At 37.1% G+C, this 20,773-nt stretch overlaps 2 long non-coding RNA genes across 2 annotated transcripts; both read right to left on the bottom strand.

The window, feature by feature from the left end:
- Window positions 1-2,595: 2,595 nt before the first annotated feature.
- Window positions 2,596-3,246, bottom strand: LOC138895177 (uncharacterized). The gene is made up of 2 exons (XR_011409398.1): window positions 3,159-3,246; window positions 2,596-2,980 (listed from the first exon to the last, which is right to left on the bottom strand). It is a non-coding gene; the product is annotated as an uncharacterized lncRNA (long non-coding RNA).
- A 13,975-nt stretch (window positions 3,247-17,221) lies between these two features.
- Window positions 17,222-18,979, bottom strand: LOC138895176 (uncharacterized). Its single transcript, XR_011409397.1, has 2 exons — window positions 18,767-18,979; window positions 17,222-17,795 (listed from the first exon to the last, which is right to left on the bottom strand). It is a non-coding gene; the product is annotated as an uncharacterized lncRNA (long non-coding RNA).
- Window positions 18,980-20,773: the final 1,794 nt, after the last annotated feature.

The following is a 20,773-nucleotide window of genomic DNA, read 5'->3' as shown; positions in this document are numbered from 1 at the left end:
TCACCTTGAAGAGGTCTGACATCCTAGTCGCAACCTTTATTGCTCTGGCATGTGCATTTACGAAGGAGTCTACAAGCATGGCGAAGGAATCGATGGAATTAGGAGGCAAATTGTGGTACCATATCACTGCTCCTTTCGACAAGGTTTCTCCAAATTTCTTCAGTAGAACAGATTCAATCTCATCGTCTTCCAAGTCATTCCCTTTTATTGCGCATGTATAAGAAGTGACATGCTTATTAGGGTCAGTGGTCCCATTGTACTTAGGAATTTCTGGCATTCGTAATTTATTCAAAATGGGTTTCGGAGCCGCACTTGGAGGGAAAGGCTTCTGTACGAATTCTTTTGAATCCATACCCTTTAGAATCGGCGGTGCCCCCGGTATTTGGTCAACCCGAGAGTTGTATGTCTCTACTTTCTTGTCATTTGCCTCGATTTTCTTTTCTCCCGATTCAATCCGTTTAGTGAGCTCCTCGAGCATTTTCATAATGGCGGGGTCTGTCCCCGATTCGTTGGCGTTCGACCTTTTCAGCACAGGCTCGGTCTTGTGGACGACTTCTAGTTCAATCATACTCGGTGTCCGGTGCTGGTTTTGTAGTTGTGCTATAGCGACTTGTTGAGCCTGTAACATTTCGAATATTAATTGGAGGCTAACTTTACTATCTTCTCTGCCCTGCGTACCTCGACCACCTAATCGAACTTCCCTGCGTACGGTACCTTCGGGATAAATACCCAAATTTGTATTTAGGGCGACATGTAAACTGACATCGACGGTATTTGCAATTGGTGCTCCCTCGAGGTCATCCTGAAGCATCTCGATCCCTGGGGCGGCTATTGTCATTTTTCCCGTCAAATCCGAGGCCGTTGTCACCATGTGTAGGTGATGCTTGTGAGTTTGACATGTTTATCCTGAAAATAAAGATTCTTACGTGAACAAGTGTAAAGCAGTGTGTGTTATCAGAATCAGTATTAAGCAATCACTATTATCCTTGGCTCCATGATGGGCGCCAAACTGTTTACCCTTAAAATTGGATAACAATTAAACGTATAATGTGGTTCTAAGGACACATGATTTCACTTAATACCAATTGATAAATATGACGATTAATAACATAAATGAACTATAAAGTAAAGCAAATCAGTATTAGAATGGAACTCAGCCCTCGAGTTTGAATACCCTTGAACTGGTTGATACAAGAACAATTAAAATAGGCCAAATACCTATACGGTCCCTTAAACTTGGCTCCAGTTTCCATTTAAAAATTTTAATTAAGGCCAATACATATTATACACTTTAACTTAATACAATATGTACCTATTAAACATCTCATGACATGTGGCACGATGTGTTATTTGCACTTAAGAGTTCGGCGCGTGAACAAGAAATGTTATATTTTTTCTGTGTTCTTCTAGACATACTTTTTTTTATTCTTTTTCTTTCTCCTTCATTTCTCATCGCTACCTCCATATACCACAAGACTTTCTTCCTCCTAATTTTCTCTAGGGCCTTTTTATAGATTCATCTTACTTCCAACATTGATTAACTTACTAATTTACTTCAAAGAATTACTTACATGCCAATGAAGAAGAGTAAAACCCAGAAATGATTTATCAAAAGAGAATGAGATAAATATTAAAATCCAAATTCGAAGTTGTAGTGTTAAAATTTATTTCTGGATTATCTTTTCATTACAGAGCGACACCTTAGAATTCACTTCAAATTCGAATTATTTACAAGTCAAGGAATAGCTCAAACTCATTTTTCAGAGGAAACAGAAAAGAAACTTAGCAATTTCAGAAAATAATCAAGCAAACTCGAGTAGATTTTGCAAAAAGAAACCCAACAAGAAAAGCGCAGCAATTTCAAACATCAACTCTGTAAAATTGATTTGATTTTACACCAATAAAACTCAACAAGAAAAATTCAGCAATTTCAGACATCAAAACACATGAATTAATTTTGAAGCAACAAACATGGAGTTCAATCCAACGATTTCGCCGGCATTGGAATTTTTCGTCAAGATGTGAAATTTAACGGCGAAGTTGTACAGCTACAAACATGGAGATTTTCCAACCAAGAACACAATAATATGCTTTTTGTTTGGACATAGCTAGAGAGAGGTGAAAAACTATGAATGGGCAGGGAAGAAGCAGATAGCTTGAGAAATGAGAGGGGAAAAGAAATGGATGTCCGGAAAAGATGAGTTTGGTAGGTGGGTGGGGGGAGTAAAGTTTTTAATATTTTTTTAAATCTTTTCCAATTTGGATTATTTAACCTTAAATAAAGAAAAAATAAAATGGGCACAACCACGTGTCACTCTTTAATTGGATGTTACACCACATTATCTGAAAGTGAACACCACGCACTTACCTTTTTACACTAGGTGAGTGAGAGGTATTTAATAGGTACATATTGCATTAAGTTAAAGTGTATAATAGGTATTGGCCTTAATTGAAGTGTTTAAATGGAAATCGGAGCCAAGTTTAAGGGGTCGTATATGTATTTAGCCATTAAAATATAACAAGCTGACGAACAATAGTATAAACGAGAAAGAGAATTATATTGCTTTGATATCTGTGAACAATCTACCTTACAAATGATTAAAAACCCCTTTATATAGTAGAGAAATTTCACGTATGGTATAATTCTAATTACAGAAAAAAATCTCATGATTAGCTAATTAACTATTTTTGATTTGATCCGTTCCGAAATTTACGCCATGACCCTCGACCAGTAGCGGATATCTCGCATTTCTGTTCTTGTGCTATCTTCGATCTTGCTCGATGTCTGTCTCATTTGGCTTCGATCGCTACTAGTTTCGATCTCGACATGTACCTCGATTCTGAACTTGGTACCTTATCCTCTCGTGATTTAGTCTGTTCCGTTACAAGGCCGTCCTTCGATATAACCTCCCGGTTTCGGTCAAATAGTAAAATCGGGTGGGCCTGATTTTAACGGTATACACTAATTTCTGAAACAAATCTTGGAAGATATAGGGATAGTCAGACTATGATTATTATATATATCGTAGCTCTAGAAGTCTAGTTTCGATAGTCGCAAACCCGCTAGTTATTTCGATGTTCGTACATCAAAATATGATTTTTTTTTTTGTGAAGGCGCGCAATCTGAAAAGTTCAGAAACGAAAACTCAAAATATTACCTGAGATAGTACGGCAAGAATTTTGCTTCGATTCTTGGATATGCTGCAGCCCTTTGTGTATTATTTTAGGAGGATCAATCCCTCGTATTTTGGACTCTCCTTCACCTAAGATATGATTTATTCAGCGAGAGCGTGATTAGATTTATAAATCAAATTCAGAAATTAAGTTGGCCAATCACGAAGGAGTTTGGATCTGAATTTTTTATATGCCACAACCCTTCGAGTTCTAACTCTGTGGAAACAAGAGGCTTGTGATTTGAATACTCCTAACCCGAGGTATAAATTTCTCAATAGGAGTGCGCAAAGCTGCAAAGTCGACATGTCAGACCTAGAAATAAACTTTAAAAATTAATTCTGGTCGATCCGGAAGGAATTTTGATCTGAAAATTTGATACATCGCTGCCTTCTAAATATGGTTTCTGGTACATTGAGCGTCTTGCAATTTGACTCATCTACACTTAGGCACAAGTTTTTGGTTAAGGCTTTTGCCAAGCCGCAAAGAGGAGATGTGTCATGTACTTCTTAGGCAAGCCACAAGGGAGGTGGGCACACCAACTGTTTGAGGTCCGTTGTAAACCTGCAAAAGAAAAAGAAAGAAAAAAAAAGATACAGCGCCTACGGTGCCATTGGCACGATGCTTCAACTCGTCATGGTGGACTTTGGTTCCAATGGCACGACTCCTCGATGTGGAGTATACAAGCTGTATCAGCAGTAGCACAATTATATTGTTCTAGTTCTGACATGCGAAATATTGTACAATTTGAATGTTGAATAGAGGTCTCCAGTAATACAAGTAGAAGAGCTTTGCGGATATCAATATGCGGTTCTTGTGTTTACTCCTGGTTCTCCTTCAATTTGCCAATCTATATCACTAGCGTGCTGCAAGTAAACAAAAAACAATTGCAAGTTAGGAGGCGAAAAAACAGATCAGCACAGAAATATATATATATATATATATATATATATATATATATATATATATATATATATATATATATTGCTTGGAACCTGAAAGTTGCCATGCAAGAAAAGAAGGAAAAAAAATATCTTTATTCTCAGAAGAAGAGTCGATGCAATTGTGAAGCTGGAAATTAAGGTGTTGCAGAAACGGAGTGTTCCAGCTCTTCTTATAGGTATTGTGTAGAGTAGTGGCAAACTTTTAATGGAATACGGACTCTTCATTTTTTGAGGGATAAGAATCCACGTTGAATAAGGATACAAAAGTGACGAAGAATCTGGTGTAAAGTCGAGAAGATGAATTTGGCAACAATTAAAATTTCCAAGGGAATCTCCTTATGAAGTCCGAAAAGGAGATATTTAAGGACTGCAATAAAGGATGGCCATCAATTAGTTTTAAAATAATATGAACGTACTTGGATTGTTCTGATGATTTTGCCAAGTTCAATTGAAAAAAAAAAATTCTTTTCTACTCATGAGTCCATTAGGACAAGTGTGGAGTAGTTAAGCTTTGATCAACATGGAAAGTATGTACGATAGCTACATACATTGCCTATTTACATGACTACATGTACTATGATTTTGGGCCAGCAACTCTTTGACAAGAAAAGGTTTTAATCATGCAATTTAAAATTGTTTACCCGAATCAGATAACGTTAAATTTGTGTATGGTTCTAAGGATATGTGATACAAATCGTATGGAGGAATAGAAATATGTTTATTCTTGACTATGAGAATGGAAATAGTGAGCAAAAAGAATGAATAAAATAAAGCAAAACAAGCACAAGAAGATATCTTTTAATATGAAAAGTGATCTTTTATTACAATGTGTGTCCGGTTATGCTTACAAGGATTGCCCCCTTTTATAGTAGAGGGATCTTACTTTATTTATCAAAAAGAAAACATATAATGGAGAACCCATGATAAATTGTCTCTTCCTTGATTCCCACCAAGATTCTCTCTTAGTGCGGTTGTAACGGCTCTTGCCTGAGAGCTCGATACTGGTTCGAACTCGTTATCGGGTCGAGCCCTCGGCTTTGGCTTGAGTTCGACCTTCGGGGTGGGTGCAGCGCATTTCCGGCCATCCTCATGCTGCTTCGCAGGTCTATTTGATCATGGGCTCGATAATGGTATCGAGCCGACTTCTCGATCGATCTTTGGAACTCGGGACTCATTTGTACTGTCTTTGGAACTCATCCCAAAATTCCACTCCGGTCGCTTATCACTCGAAATCTATTTCGACCGTATACAAAAGTGTCACTCTGCGGGACTCATTTGCTCTAATTTAGTTCTTTTTTTATCAAAGAAGTGGAACCGAACAAAAATTGGAGTTTATCCTGAAAATATGATTTGTTTCCTATACGAAATGAAATCAATCAAGCTGACTTCACATAAAGGCGGTTGGTGCTACAAGATCAACTAAGCAGTGTTTGCATGAAGTAAACGCATTTGCTTACTAGTGCACCAAGATTGAACTATATTTTAAATGCATGATATATTAGGTCAAATAAATATTATGTGCTAATATAATTGAATTAATTATATAAGTCAAATACATATGGGTTAAATAAATAGGTCCATATCTATTGGGATAGCCCATTTAATTGGGTTGCAAGTGATGGCCACTTCATTAAGCCCATGGATGATGTCTTCCTAGAGGTCCAGTTTGGTGCCACGCGTGAAATGGCGTGGCACGCCTAGTCAAACGAAAGAGCCAATAGGATCATGCCACATATCAAAATGACAAAGCATGTCAGGTCAAATTAAATGGCCAATGAAACTGTGCCACATGTGCAACTGACATGTTCTAGCCAATCAAATGCGGCCTTGTCAATCTTCAAACTGATTGTTCGGAAAGAGTTTGTTCTCATCACAACTCTTTCCTCCCACAACTATAAATAAGGGTCTTCATCACTCAGAAATTAGACCAGAAATTATAACAAGAAGCAAGAAAGAGCTCGTAGATCAAACGCTACAAATTCTTCCATAAGTTCAAGTTCAAGCAATCAAGTTCAAGTTCAAGAAAACAAGTTCAAGCTCAAGAACGAAGAACAAATTAAGTTCAAGCTCAAGAACAAAGAACAAATCAAGTTCAAGTTCAAGCAATCAAGCTCAAGCTCGAGAACGAAGAACAAATCAAGATTTAAGGAGTACGAGTTCAAATCAAAGTTTGTACTAGTTGAATTCAAGATCATCGTTCCTGGCAACAACTACAAATTCAAGATCAAGATTCAAGGAGTACGAGTTCAAATTAAAGTTTGTGCTAGTTGAATTCAAGATCATCGTTCGTGGCAACAACTACAAATTCAAGATCAAGCTCAAAGACCCTTGAGTTTATATTGGAAAAGTAGAATCAGAGGGATCATAGAAATTATACGTTCATATTATTTGAAATAAAATACTAAAATTGTTGTAATATTTTTCGGTCTCGATTATTTTTTTCGACTTAATTTATTGTCTACAAACCAGTTAGTTCTTTTTGGTCTTCATTGATATTTGTGAAGTATTTCTTTAGTAGTACAAAATATATATGATTGTGCCCATATGCGGCATCCTTCGATTGTATATGTTTTTTCAGTTGACATACTGGCATCTTTGCCAAGACCATGTTTCCGGTGATTCTCCACTTTAATTCTACTGGAAAAGGGATAAATTTTGGCGACAAATGCATTCAAAGTTATTGTCATATTGTAGTGTATTTTTTTTTCTATTTTGTAATTGAAATTTCGTTTGTTATGACTTAAAAAGGTGATACACAACCGGAAAGAATCTTATTAAAAAGGGAATGGAGTGAAAATAGAAAAAAGATGTAACTAAATCCCCTAATTTAAGGTATTAATAATTAATTATATATAATTTGTAAGTAATCTTTGTTTAAGACGGATAATATACAAAAGTAAGACAATTTTAATAAATAAGTTTCAAATACTGTATATTTAAGAAAAAAATTCCTATATTAAATCTGGATGTAAGAAATAAAATAAGAAGCCACATGGCCCAATAATAGGCTGTCAACGCATTAAAAGGGGAGATACATATTGTTCCGTTAGCGAGAAGAATAGTTTTAAGTTAGAAAATAACAGTAGGAGTATTTACGAACCATAAGGTGGATGAAACGTAAATTTAAACCATTTTCAATATGATAGGGATATTATTTTGCCCTATTCAGTATAAAGATTATGGCATAAACACGCATTAGTCAAGTCAAATACAATGTGTTTAATAAGTACAAAATTTGAGTAACTTTAAGATTGGGTGTGCTTATCGGGCGGATATTTACGCTTAACGGTTTGGCTTACCGGTTATCGATTTATAAATATAATAATTCGCTAGTTATCTAATGAAACATCGGACGAATTGGTATCGAATTAATAATAATCAGGTAATTATCAGAAGGTTATCAAGTGATTTATCGGCTAAAAAAAAAATTTAGAGATGAGGAAAAAATTGGAGCAAAGCACACATATGCTTGGTTAGTTTTTTGTGGTAGTGCTTAAATTTACCGGATCATGACCAGTACTGTAAACAGTGCTTACATTTATACAATCTAGGTCCAAGAAGTAACTACAAGTTCACAACTCACACTCATCACTGATTGTTGCGACCAAACACACTCACGCAAATATACGTGGTCGTCAAGTAATATAGTAATGAGTAGAGTATTGTTCCCACGGACACTTATGATTAACTTTTGACTAACTCAAACTCAAATAACTTATCGATTCAAGCGATTTCTCACATAATAGATAATTTTCTAATTTACTACCTAAAAACTATTAAGTAATAAAATACTAAAAATCAACCACAACACTTAAATAATTTCGAATAACAATCAATAGGAGATAATATTCCAGGGTCACGGGTTATCTAACAATCATGTTGCATTCTTAGCTTAAAATAACTAATTGATTTATCTGGATTGTTGATTGACATAGTTGATATTACTCATAAGAATCTGTCGAGTCCGTACTCGCCTATTTAGGCTAACTTAATACCTATATGTCTATGGAATTAAGATTAACATGAACGCATTTACAATTCCTGTATTGCAACCGAGCAAGGCAATTAGGTATATGTCTATCCCACTTGCGAATCCGTTCCCCGATGCCCGGGTTTAAGAACTTGCTATATTTAATTCTATATGCAATCTAGAGTTCCCACTTTCGAGTTCAACTCTAGATTCGTCAATAGTATTTCACTGTTAGCTACTCAGCAAAATAATTAAAAACAGAATTAAATAAACAACCCGATATGATAAAATCAACTTCGTCAAATTAAACTTCAAACATCAACATTCATGTATACCCATGACCCTAGAACAATAGGGTTCTTAGCCACTCATGTTCATGCAATCATCAAATAATTCACAAGAGTGCATAATAATCAATAAAAAAAGGAAAAATAAGAACTCGAGATGAATTTTGTGGTTCCCCAGCTTTGTCGTGGCTTTTTTCCCTTTCCCAATATGTTAGATGCCCTAAAAGAGGCATTTTTGGCTTATATATTGCGTACAAAAGTCGTGGGCTGAAGTTCTCCTATTCCTAATCCGACTCAGCTTCAGGGATTGATGCTGGGGTAGATGTGTCGCATCCACCTCGTCCTCCACTTCTCATCTTCGCATGCTAGGGTGGATGCGTCGCATCTACCCTTTGTTCCTCCATCTCAGCTTTTCCCAGGTGCGGATGCTATGGGCCGACTTCACTGCTAAGGGTGCATGAAATCTAATTTTTTTTCTCTAGATTGGATGCGACACATCCAACCCCTCTTCCTCTACCTAGAGCACCTTTTCTTCATATTTTTGTACTCCAAACACCCTAATTTATCACATACAACTCAATTAGTCATAAAACCAATAATTAAACTATGTTGGGCATTTTAAAGATCAAATAGCATCAAAAAGCGGTTAAAATATGGGTAAAGTAACATCAACACATATCGAATATGCATCATATACTATAATAGACGAAACAAAATTAAGCTCTTATCATTCAAAGCATACTACACCTATGACCATGGTCATTTGCAATAATTAGGTTCTAGAATATGCATCATATACACTTCCCTTTACTTGTGTCATTATTTAAAATTATTCAAACAAAGACAACATGCTCACAACAATCCTAATCTCAAAAACCGACTCAATGTCACAATGCACTCATGGCTTGAACACCCAACATCACAGAGAAGTTTAATAACGTTACCTATCCCTCGTGAAACCATGTGCCCTCACAACAAGAACAAGAGAGCGAGTTCAATCCACACATTCGAATCTCATGATCAAATATATTTTAATGACTCACATGTATCAAAGAAAATCGCTCACTCTCACAAAGAAGTTACATGCATGCAATTGGTACCATAGGCTTGCCCTTAATGTAAATCTCTACTAGTGTAAGCTCGCTCGATCTAAAATCAATTAAGACTTTTTCATGGTTGTAATGTGGGCTAAGAGAAGGGTATGATATATTTTAGGAATAGTGACTCAACCTCCTAAGCACTTTAACACATCATCAAATAACTTAAGCGCAAATTCTTCAACACCACTTCAATTTCACAAATAATATCACCCCCAACAATATTTTCTCTTTCTTTAAGTACTACTTTAATTCATACCCACTAGCAAGAACAAGAAAACAATTTATTCATCTATATTTTCCTTCTTTCTTTTCTTTTTTTTTCAATTTTTGCTAGTGGTGTAGTATTTTACAAAACAAGTGCACCTTTCTTCCTTTCATTGGTTCCACTCAAAAGTCACCCCACACTTAGTCCCTTCTTACTTCTTTTAGCGCTCATCTAACAATTAAAATATTTTAAGAGGTAAAAGGATCAAAATAATGTCAATTAAGGATAAAAAGGGTATAGGCTTGTAATGTGGGTCCCAAATAAAAGTCAATAAGCTCAAAATGGTTAACTAGGGATAGATTTTATTTGTGATAAGCAATAAGCTCAAAAAGATCAAAGAAAGCCTAAAATCAATTTTCAAACCGAGCATCACCTCAAATTTCGCTTCAACTCACATACCGGGCAAGTTCTAGACACAAGTACAATACATGGACTATACAAAAACCTAACCACACATGGAACATGGCTCACTAAGGGTGATCACATTCCGACTCTCAAACAATGCAAGTATTTACGAAGCCACGAGATATTAAGCATTAAGCGCAAAGTGAACACAAGTCAAGAAAACGAGAAATAGTCATCACAAAACATGCTATCCAATATATATAAAGGCATCAAGATTAATATCAAAGTATAGGGGAGATACTACACATGCCAAAGCATAAGTATGTTACTATGAAACAAGTCAAGGGCGCTTAGGTTCATCATTCTTCCTCCTTTTATTTCCTAAATTCCTAATCTACTCGGAAAGAATAAAAAGCTACCCGGTTCAAACTACATCTCACGGAAAAGAACCGAGGCACAAAGAAAAATCACAGAGGATTATTACTACCTAAAGAAAGCTAAAAGACATATTTTTGGATTTTTGTTTAGACTTTAATCCCTCAAGAAAACTGTCTAGGAGATCAATCGTCGGGAAAAGTCCAATTTTTCTACTTTTTTCGGGGTTTTTTTCCACAAAAGCTACTACACTTAAGAATGAGTACTACAACTAAGCTAAAATAGCACAGAAACTCATCCAAACGATCTCCTCACCCCACACTTAAAATTTTACAATATCCTCAATGCACACTATAAATAATAAGAGGGTAAACGAGACTCCCTGGTAGGCCAAAGGCCGAAGCAATAGCCGCTAACGAGGTACTCAGACTTCCCCCAGGCATCATCTTTTGTGTGGGCACCCCACACTTAGTCCTCACCATCTAGCTCGCTTTTGCACTCTTCTAATGGCTTTGCTTCCTATGCTCATAATCCTACAAAACAAAAATAAATACTACAAAATAATAAAAATAAAATAAAATAAAAAGTAAACAAAAATAAAAGAAAGCAGTAAAGCTGGGTTGCCTCCTAACAAGTGCCTGATTTAACATCGCGGCACGACGCAATATGTTCTTCACGCCTCCACCAAATCCATTGAGGTCTTGTGACGTGCAATGTCACCACCCCAATAGTATTTTACTCTCTGGCCATTTACCAAGAATGTCGCATTGGAACTCGTATCACGTAATTCCGCCCCATGAGGTTTCACACTAACCACTTCAAACGGACCCGACCATCGAGATTTAAGCTTTCCGGGAAAAAGCTTTAGCCTCGAATTAAACAAGAGAACTTCTTGACTTGGCTCAAACTCATGATGTTGGATGTGCTTATCATGCCACCTCTTTGTCTTTTCTTTATACAATTTGGCATTTTTATACGCATGCAATCGAAATTCATCAAGCTCGTTGAGTTGTAGCAATCTCTTCTCACCGGCCAAGTCCATCTCCATATTTAGCTTTTTAATTGCCCAATAGGCTTTGTGTTCAAGCTCAACAGGCAAGTGGCATGTTTTTCCATAAACCAACCTGTACGGAGAAGTACCTATGGGGGTCTTGTAGGCAGTGCGATATGCCCATAATGCATCATCCAGCTTTCCGGCCCAGTCCTTTCTATTCCCACTTACTATTTTCTCCAAAATTTGCTTTACCTCTCTGTTGGAAACTTCTACTTGACCACTCGTTTGGGGATGATAGGCAGTGGAAACCTTATGCTTAACTCCATACTTTGCAAGAATATTATTCAGCAATTTGTTACAAAAGTGAGTTCCCCCGTCGCTTATCAACACTCTTGGAGTCCCAAAACGTGTGAAGATGTGTTTTTTTACAAAGCTTACCACTACCTTTGCGTCATTAGTAGGAAGAGCAATAGCCTCCACCCATTTAGAAACATAGTCGACTGCCACCAAGATGTACCTGTGCCCATTAGAATATGGGAACGGTCCCATGAAATCAATCCCCCAAACATCAAAAAGCTCTACTGCCAGAATATTTTGCAAGGGCGTCTCGTGCTTCCTTGTGATAGTTCCGGTTCTTTGGCATCTGTCACAATTTTTAACAAAGGCATGTGCATCCTTAAACAATTTTGGCCAATAGAAACCTGATTGTAGCACTTTTTGGGCGGTTCTATCCCCGCCGTGATGACCTCCATATGGAGACGCATGGTAGTCATGCAGTATAGCATTCATCTCTTCCTCAGGAACACACCTTCGCACCAACTAATCTACGCACTGCCTATATAAGAATGGCTCATCCCACATGTAGAGTCTCACATCATGTAAGAATCTTCTTCTATTGTCAGGTGTCAATTCTAGTGGCGTCACCCCACTTGCAATAAAATTCACATAATCTGCATACCATGGGGCTTCACCTGAGGTGACTGCTAATAACTGCTCATCAGGAAATGTTTCTTTGATTGACCCTCCTTCAGCTACATGGTTCCGACTTTCTAATCTGGACAAGTGATCAGCCACTTGATTTTCTGTCCATTTTCGATCTCGGATCTCTAAGTCAAATTCTTGCAAGAGGAGGACCCAACGAATCAGCCTCGACTTGGCGTCTTTCTTTTCAAACAAGTATCTGATAGCTGAATGATATGTGTAAACGATGACTTTGGTTCCCACTAGATAGGATCTGAACTTGTCAAACGCCCACACCACTGCAAGTAACTCTTTTTTAGTAACTGTATAATTTATCTGAGCTGGATTTATAGTTTTGCTCGCATAGTAAACGGAGTGAAAGATTTTATCCCTCCTTTGCCCCAAAACAGCTCTGATTGCTATGTCACTTGCATCGCACATCAACTCAAATGATTGCGCCCAATCTGGGCCAATGATAATTGGTGCAGTCACCAACTTTCCCTTCAGCTCCTCAAATGCTCTCAGACAGGCATCATCAAATTTGAAGGGCACATCTTTCTCAAGAAGCCTGCACAAAGGAGAAGAAATTTTCGAAAAATCTTTAATGAAACGACGATAAAAACCTGCATGACCCAAGAAACTGCGAATGCCTTTGACGAATGTCGGTGGGGGAAATTTTTCAATCGCCTCCACCTTCGCTTTGTCCACCTGCAAACCACATTTGGACACCTTGTGCCCCAAAAATATACCTTCGCGTACCATGAAATGGCACTTTTCCCAGTTTAGCACCAAGTTCGTCTCTTCACACCTAGCAAGCACTTTATCAAGGTTCATTAAACAATTATCAAAAGAACATCCAAACACAGAAAAATCATCCATGAACACTTCTACAAATCTTTCAACCATGTCAGTAAAAATAGCCATCATACACCTTTGAAAAGTCGCAGGTGCATTACAAAGACCAAAGGGCATTCTCTTGAACGCATACGTGCCATAAGGACACGTAAATGTAGTTTTCTCTTGGTCCTCTGGGGCTATAGCAATCTGATTATACCCCGAATAACCGTCCAGGAAACAGTAGTATTCCTGGCCAGCTAACCTATCAAGTATTTGGTCAATAAAGGGGAGGGGAAAGTGGTCTTTCCGGGTAGCATTGTTCAATTTTCTATAATCTATGCAAATTCTCCATCCAGTGACAGTTCTTGTAGGAATTAAGTCATTATTTTCATTAACTACTATAGTTATCCCCCTTTCTTCGGCACACATTGAACGGGGCTTACCCATTTGCTATCAGAGATTGGAAATACAATACCTGCATCAAGCCACTTAATCACTTCTTTTCTTACCACCTCTTTCATGATTGGATTTAGTCGGCGTTGTTGCTCTACACTTGGCTTGTGTCCGTCCTCCATGAGGATTTTATGCATGCAAAAAGCTGGACTAATGCCTTTAATGTCAGACATTGTCCACCCAATTGCTCGCTTGTGCTCACATAGCACCCTCAATAGCTTTTCTTCCTGCAATTTAGACAAATTAGAAGAAACAATAACAGGTAAAGTGTTAAAACTATCCAAATAAGCATATTGAAGGTGGGGGGTAGGGGTTTAAGCTCTAATTTTGGAGCTTCTTCAATTGACGGCTTTGGAGGGGGACCACTTGGCCTATTAAGGGGCTCAAACGGGTGTATTCCTTGCATGTAAGCACATGATGCATCTAGGATATGCATCATCTCCTCAACCTCATCATCAATCATCAAGATATCAAACAACATGAGTGCTTTTTCTAGAGAGTCGTCTAGATATACACTCATGTCAAGAAGTTGCTCTTCCACCTCCACAACAGATATCATAGAGAGCTCCTCATAGTGGCGGGGAAGTTGGATTGCTTTGTAGACATTAAAGACTGCTTCCTCGTTGTCCACCCTCATAATCATTTTCCCTTCTCTCACTTTAATTATTACATCACCAGTAGCCAAGAGAGGTCGTCCCAATATGATTGGAACTTGTTCATCAGCCTCAAAATCTAGAATAATGAAGTCAGCTGGGAAGATAAATTTCCCAATTTGCAGCAGCACATCTTCAATCACTCCTTCAGGGTAGGCTATGGACCTATCAGCTAATTGCAATATCACAGTGGTTGGTCTTGGAGCTCCCAGACCCAATTGCTTAAACAAGGACAATGGCATCAGGTTTATGCTCGCACCCAAATCACAAAGAGCACGACCCACATCAATATTACCGATTCGCACTGGAATGGTGAAGCTTCCAGGACCCTTAAGCTTTTGAGGAAGCTTGTTTTGGACCCTTGAAGTGCACTCCTCAGTAAGTACAACTGTTTCGAACTCAGTCAATTTCCTCTTGTGAGCCACTATATCTTTTATGTACTTAGCATACTTTGGAATTTCACGAAGTACATCCACTAATGGAATATTTAATTGAACCTGACTCAACATAGAGAGAAATTTGTTGAACATGCGATCGTCATTCTTTTTCTGCAATCTCTGGGGGAAAGGTGGTGGTGGCCTTGCAGCCTCCATTCGCTCTAAACTTGCATCATTTTTCTTTGACTCGTGTATTGCCTTAGGGGTCAGCTCCCCCTCAGATATAGGTTTATCCTTTCTCTTCTTTGGCACTTCCTCTAGTTCCCTCCCATTTCTGAGTGTAACTGCATTAACTTGAGGGTTCTTCTCTGTATCACTGGGAAGAGAGCCTGTAGGTCTAGTATTTTGATTTGCTGCCAACTGCCCTATTTGCCTCTCAAGATTTCTGAAATCGGTCCTGAGCTGTTGATTGTCAAGTAACAACTTTTTTAGCAAGTCATTCGTACTCTCTTCTGTTTGTTGGGGTGGCTTCTGAGGCTGACTTAAATTTCCTTGAGGCCTATACTGATTTTGATTCTGTTGATTTCCGCCCCATGAGAAGTTAGGATAATTCCTCCAATTTGGATTGTAAGTGTTCTCATATTGTGCATGCTGATTCATCGGACCTCTGTTTTGTTGCCCCACATAGTATATAGATTCAGGATTCGTGGGGCACATGTCACTCATATGACTGTCACCACATAGTTCGCAGCAAATAGACATTTGCTGTACATGTTGCATCTATTGTGTTTGTTGCATTGTCATTCTGTTCATCTGATTTGCCAGCTTTGCAATATCTGCTCTCATGGATGAGAAGTCATCAAGCTCAATCACCCCAGCTGCCTTCTGTTTAATTGATCTTCTTGCGTCCCCATCTCCTTGCCAATTATGGTCATTAGCAGTGAAGTTATTTAGCAAGAGTTGTATTTCACTATACGGCCTCGCCATGCAACTACCCCCACAAACTGAATCAAGATTCATCTTTGATGCCTCGTCTAGCCCATCAACAAAAGTGTGACCCAATACCTCATCAGACTGACAATGATGTGGGCAGTCTCTGAGTAGCTTCTTGTATCTTTCCCAAGCTTGACGAAGTGTCTCTCCATCCCGTTGTTGGAACCCAAGAATTTGGCTCCTCAGCGATTTTGTCTTCTTAGTGGGGAAAAACTTGATTAGGAATTTCCTTGCTAAATCATACCAAGTGTGGATTGAGTTCGCGGGCTCCTTTTGCAACCATTTCTTAGCTTCCCCCAACAATGAAAAGGGAAATAGTGTCAGCCTGACATAGTCCTTGGAAACGTTCGGATAATTATAAGTGTCCGTAATTTCCAAGAAGTTCTGAATGTGCCTCTGCGGGTCTTCATGAGATAGACCCACATATTGCCTTGTGGACTGAATCAGCTGTACCATGTACTGTTTGAGTTCAAAATGCCCCGCGATATCAGGCTTCACGATAGCCTGAGTCATATTAGCAAGATTGGGCCTTGCGGCTTCTATCACCGGACGCTCCTCATTACCTGCCATCTCTATTGGCTGTGGTTGAACTATGATGTCCAACTCTCTTTCTATTCTCGTTCTAGCTTCGACTTCCCTCCTCACTCTATGAAGTGTTCGTTCAATTTCTAGATCAAAAGGAAGGAGGTTGTTTGCACTTCTACTCCTCCGCATTCAAGAGAAGATCATGCGTTAACACAAACAAGGCAAACTGAAAATTAAAACTTGAATAAATAAGTAATAAAAGCTTAATTCAGTCAAGTAGCTAATTTCTAAGTCCCCGGCAACGGCGCCAAAAACTTATTGCGACCAAACACACTCACACAAGTATACGTGATCGTCAAGTAATATAGTAATGAGTAGAGTATCGTTCCCACGAAGACCTGTGATTAACTTTTGACTAACGCAAACTCAAATAACTTATCGATTCAAGCGATTTCTCACAAAATAGATAATTTTCTAATTTACTACCTAAAAACTATCAAGTAATGAAATACTAAAGATCAACCACAACACTTAAATGGTTTCGAATAACAATCAATAGGAGATAATATTCCAGGGTCACGGGTTATCTAACAATCGTGTTGCATTCTTAGCTTAAAATAACTAATTGATTTATCTGGATTGTTGATTGACAGGGTTGATATTACTCATAAGAATATGTCGAGTCCTTACTCGCCTATTTATGCTAACTTAATACCTATATGTCTATGGAATTAAGATTAACAAGAACGCATTTACAATTCCTGTATTGCAACCGAGCAAGGCAATTAGGTATATGTCTATCCCAATTGCGAATCCGTTCCCTGATGCCCGGGTTTAAGAACTTGCTCTATTTAATTCTATATGCAATCTAGAGTTCCCACTTTCGAGTTCAACTCTAGATTCGTCGATAGTATTTCACTGTTAGCTACTCAGCAAAATAATTAAAAACAGAATTAAATAAACAACCCAATATGATAAAATCAACTTCGTCAAATTAAACTTCAAACATCAACATTCATGTATACACATGACCCTAGAACAATAGGGTTCTTAGCCACTCATATTCATGCAATCATCAAATAATTCACAAGAGTGCATAATAATCAATAAAAGAAGGAAAAATAAGAACTCAAGATGAATTCCGTGGTTCCCCAGCTTTGTCGTGGCTTTTTTCCCTTTCCCAATATGTTAGATGCCCTAAAAGAGGTATTTTTGGCTTATATATTGCGTACAAAAGTCGTGGGCTGAAGTTCTCCTATTCCTAATCCGACTCAATTTCAGGGATTGATGCTGGGGTGGATGCGTCGCATCCACCTCGTCCTCCACTTCTCAGCTTCGCATGCTAGGGTGGATGCGTCGCATCCACCCTTTGTTCCTCCATCTCAGCTTTTTCCAGGTGCGGATGCTATGGTGGATGCTATGGGCCGACTTCACTGCTAAGGGTGTACGAAATCTGATTTTTTTTCTCTAGATTGGATACGACGCATCCAACCCCTCTTCCTCTACCTAGAGCACCTTTTCTTCATATTTTTGCACTCCAAACACCCTAATTCATCACACACAACTCAATTAGTCATAAAACCAATAATTAAACCATGTTGGGCATTTTAAAGATCAAATAGCATCAAAAAGCGGTTAAAACATGGGTAAAGTAACATCAACACATATCGAAATATGCCCAACATCACTGATCAAATAGTAGTGCTTACATTTAGTTTAATACTAGTACTTTATAATCTAGTTTCAACAGTACTTTATGTACATAGGGTAAAGTGTAAATATAAAAATACTTAACGGGTTAACGGTTTATCCGATAAAAAAATTGAGTAATCCGTCCCCAAACCGTTAAGCCATTAATTATAAAATCTTAATCCATTCACAAATCATTACCCTGATAACTCGATACCAATAAGTTAATTTTACAGTTCGATTTTAAATCGCCCTACATAAGATGTTCAATAAATCAAGTAAAAATAATAATGTAAAAGCCTCGTAGCCACTTAAACTTACACCTGAATTGGATCCCAATAAATAAATTTTCATCATTCCCATTTAAATATTTGAGAATTAATAAACCCCTCCGTAAGTTAGAACATAGCGCGAATTAAAACTCTATACGTGAAAGGCGTAAAAACACACTCTTCACTGACTATTTCCCCCTTGTTTTGACCTAAAGACTAAACAACCCTATGCAACAATATGAAAATCCAAAGAATGATACATCCATCAAAACAAAAAAAACAAAAAAGGAAAAAATTTGCCGACTGCTGCGAATAGTGATAATAGATGAAAATATTGACTTGTTAGTAGAGTAGTGATGTTTCCCGTTTTCCGCGAAGGGCCAACCAAAAGAAGCCACACCTTAACCAAGGTCAATGTATAATCTAACTTTGACAGTGATGTTAATTGTTTAGAACAACTGTCTCCTATCCCTACCCATTTTCCTTCCCCTCCTAGTTTGAATGGAAGACCATGTCACTTAAGATATGGACAGGGAAGTCGAGAAGTTCAACTTACTCAGTCTAATTGACTTTGTTACTGCAGAGAGTGCAATGATTTGTGTCTAATTGACTTGGATGAGTGGAAAATATGAAGAAAATTGCTGCTACAGAGCTTTCGTGCTTCAACAATGGAGATCTAGGGCTTTTCTTCAAATAAGGAAGACAAACCCTTTAAATAAATGACCTTATTACGGTTGGGCATTGGAAAAACACACGCACAACAGCTAGACTAACTGACGCAACATGTGTATAGTCAACAGTTAAAAGTTGTTTATTAATTCTCAAATATACAAGGGTGTTTAAATGGAAAAGTTGAAAATTTGTTTATCTGGATGAAAATCAGGTGCAAGTTTAAGCGGCTACAAAACCGTTTTGCCCAATAAAAAAAATGCTCAATAGATACCATGCAAATATAAGGTGCCTAAATGAAAAATGATATATAAGTTTAGGTGGTCGTGGATGTATATAACCCATAAATACTTTTGGTTTCAGTATTTGATTATATTTTCTAAGTACTTTCTCCATTTTAATTTGGATGATTTAATTTGACTTGACACAAAGTTTAAGAGAAATTTTTTTTTTTTGAAATATGTGGTCCTAAAAGCTTGGCAAAAGCTTTGTAGAGCCATGAAATTTTATGACTCTAAAAGGTTCTCGTTAAGGGTAAAGTAAGTAAAATAAAAAGTTTAAAATTGAGTTGTTTCCAAATATAAAAATTGGTCATTTTTTTTTAACAGACTAATAAGGAAAGCGTGTCATTTAAATTAAAAGAGCACATTATTTTTGAAAATATAAGGAGAACAACAAATGGCTCACCAAAATATTAAAGCCAAACTTTCTCTTACTTCACGCCGTCTAAATTCTTTTTAATTTTCATGATTCAGCAGCTGTCAGTTCAATTTTAGAGCAGATTCTCTTTGCACCATTTCTTCTGAAAATTACGCACCTATTAAAATCCCACTGTTCTTGCAAACAAATTCTCCATAATTTTGAGTGAACACACCAAAAAATTGTCCTCAGTAAAAGTTAACCCCAATTAGCTTATGAGGAGTATTATTAATAGAATGAACCATACCGCAAAATTGGTAAAATTAAAGATCATACGTGTTAAGGCAAATAGCACAAGAACTAAAATTAAAATAAATTAATAACTTAAAAAGACTATAATTACTAGTACTACATTTTAAGACAATACGTACTACTATTGTCCAATATAAGTGTCAGGATATAAAAGTAATAAGTAACTTTTATAATTGCAAACACCAAAACAACAGTAAAATTTAAGATGTGGGGTATAAGAGGATAGTGTGTACGCACATAGTAGTGAATATAGAGAGATATTTCGGATAAACTCTCTACAACTTTTATAATTAATATGCTACTACTTTTATATAGTATTCCTCTGCTCCAATTTATGTGAACCTATTTACTTTTTGGTTCGTTCGAAAAAGAATGACCTCTTTCTAAATTTGAAAACAATTTAGGTTAAACTTCAAATTCTACCCTTAACGAGAAGTTTTTATAACCACACAAATATTCTGGATTATTTTTGACTTGTTTAGGACCACAAATTCTAAGGACCCGTTTGGCCATAGATTTTGCCAAAATAAACTTGGGTTTTATTTGGCAAACACATGTTTGGCCATAGATTTTACCTATAATTTTGGCCAAATCCCAAATTTTAAATCCCAAAACCAGCTATCACTATTATATTTTTTAAAAATTGCCCCAAACTTTTGTATTTTATAAAAGAGCCCACCATTTATTATTTTGTTACGATGTTGCTTCGTCTTCTCGGTCATCTGATAGTGTATCATGTAGTTTATTATAAAAATAATAATTTTGTATCAAATTTATTTATGTTCAGGACTATGGTTTGCGATAATATAATGAATGTTATTGATAATGGCACTGTTGGGTATTTGTGATAATTTTTAGAACTTATGAGTATAAGTTATGTTTCATGTTTTTCCAAACCAAACTTCATCCAAAATAAATGTCCAAACACATTTTCATCTTCAAA

Source organism: Nicotiana tomentosiformis, chromosome 7, assembly GCF_000390325.3.
Source record: "Nicotiana tomentosiformis chromosome 7, ASM39032v3, whole genome shotgun sequence".
In the NCBI taxonomy this organism is placed as follows: Eukaryota; Viridiplantae; Streptophyta; class Magnoliopsida; order Solanales; family Solanaceae; genus Nicotiana; species Nicotiana tomentosiformis.
The sequence above is the reverse complement of the archived record's forward strand: the minus strand, read 5'-3'. Positions and strand labels throughout refer to the sequence as shown.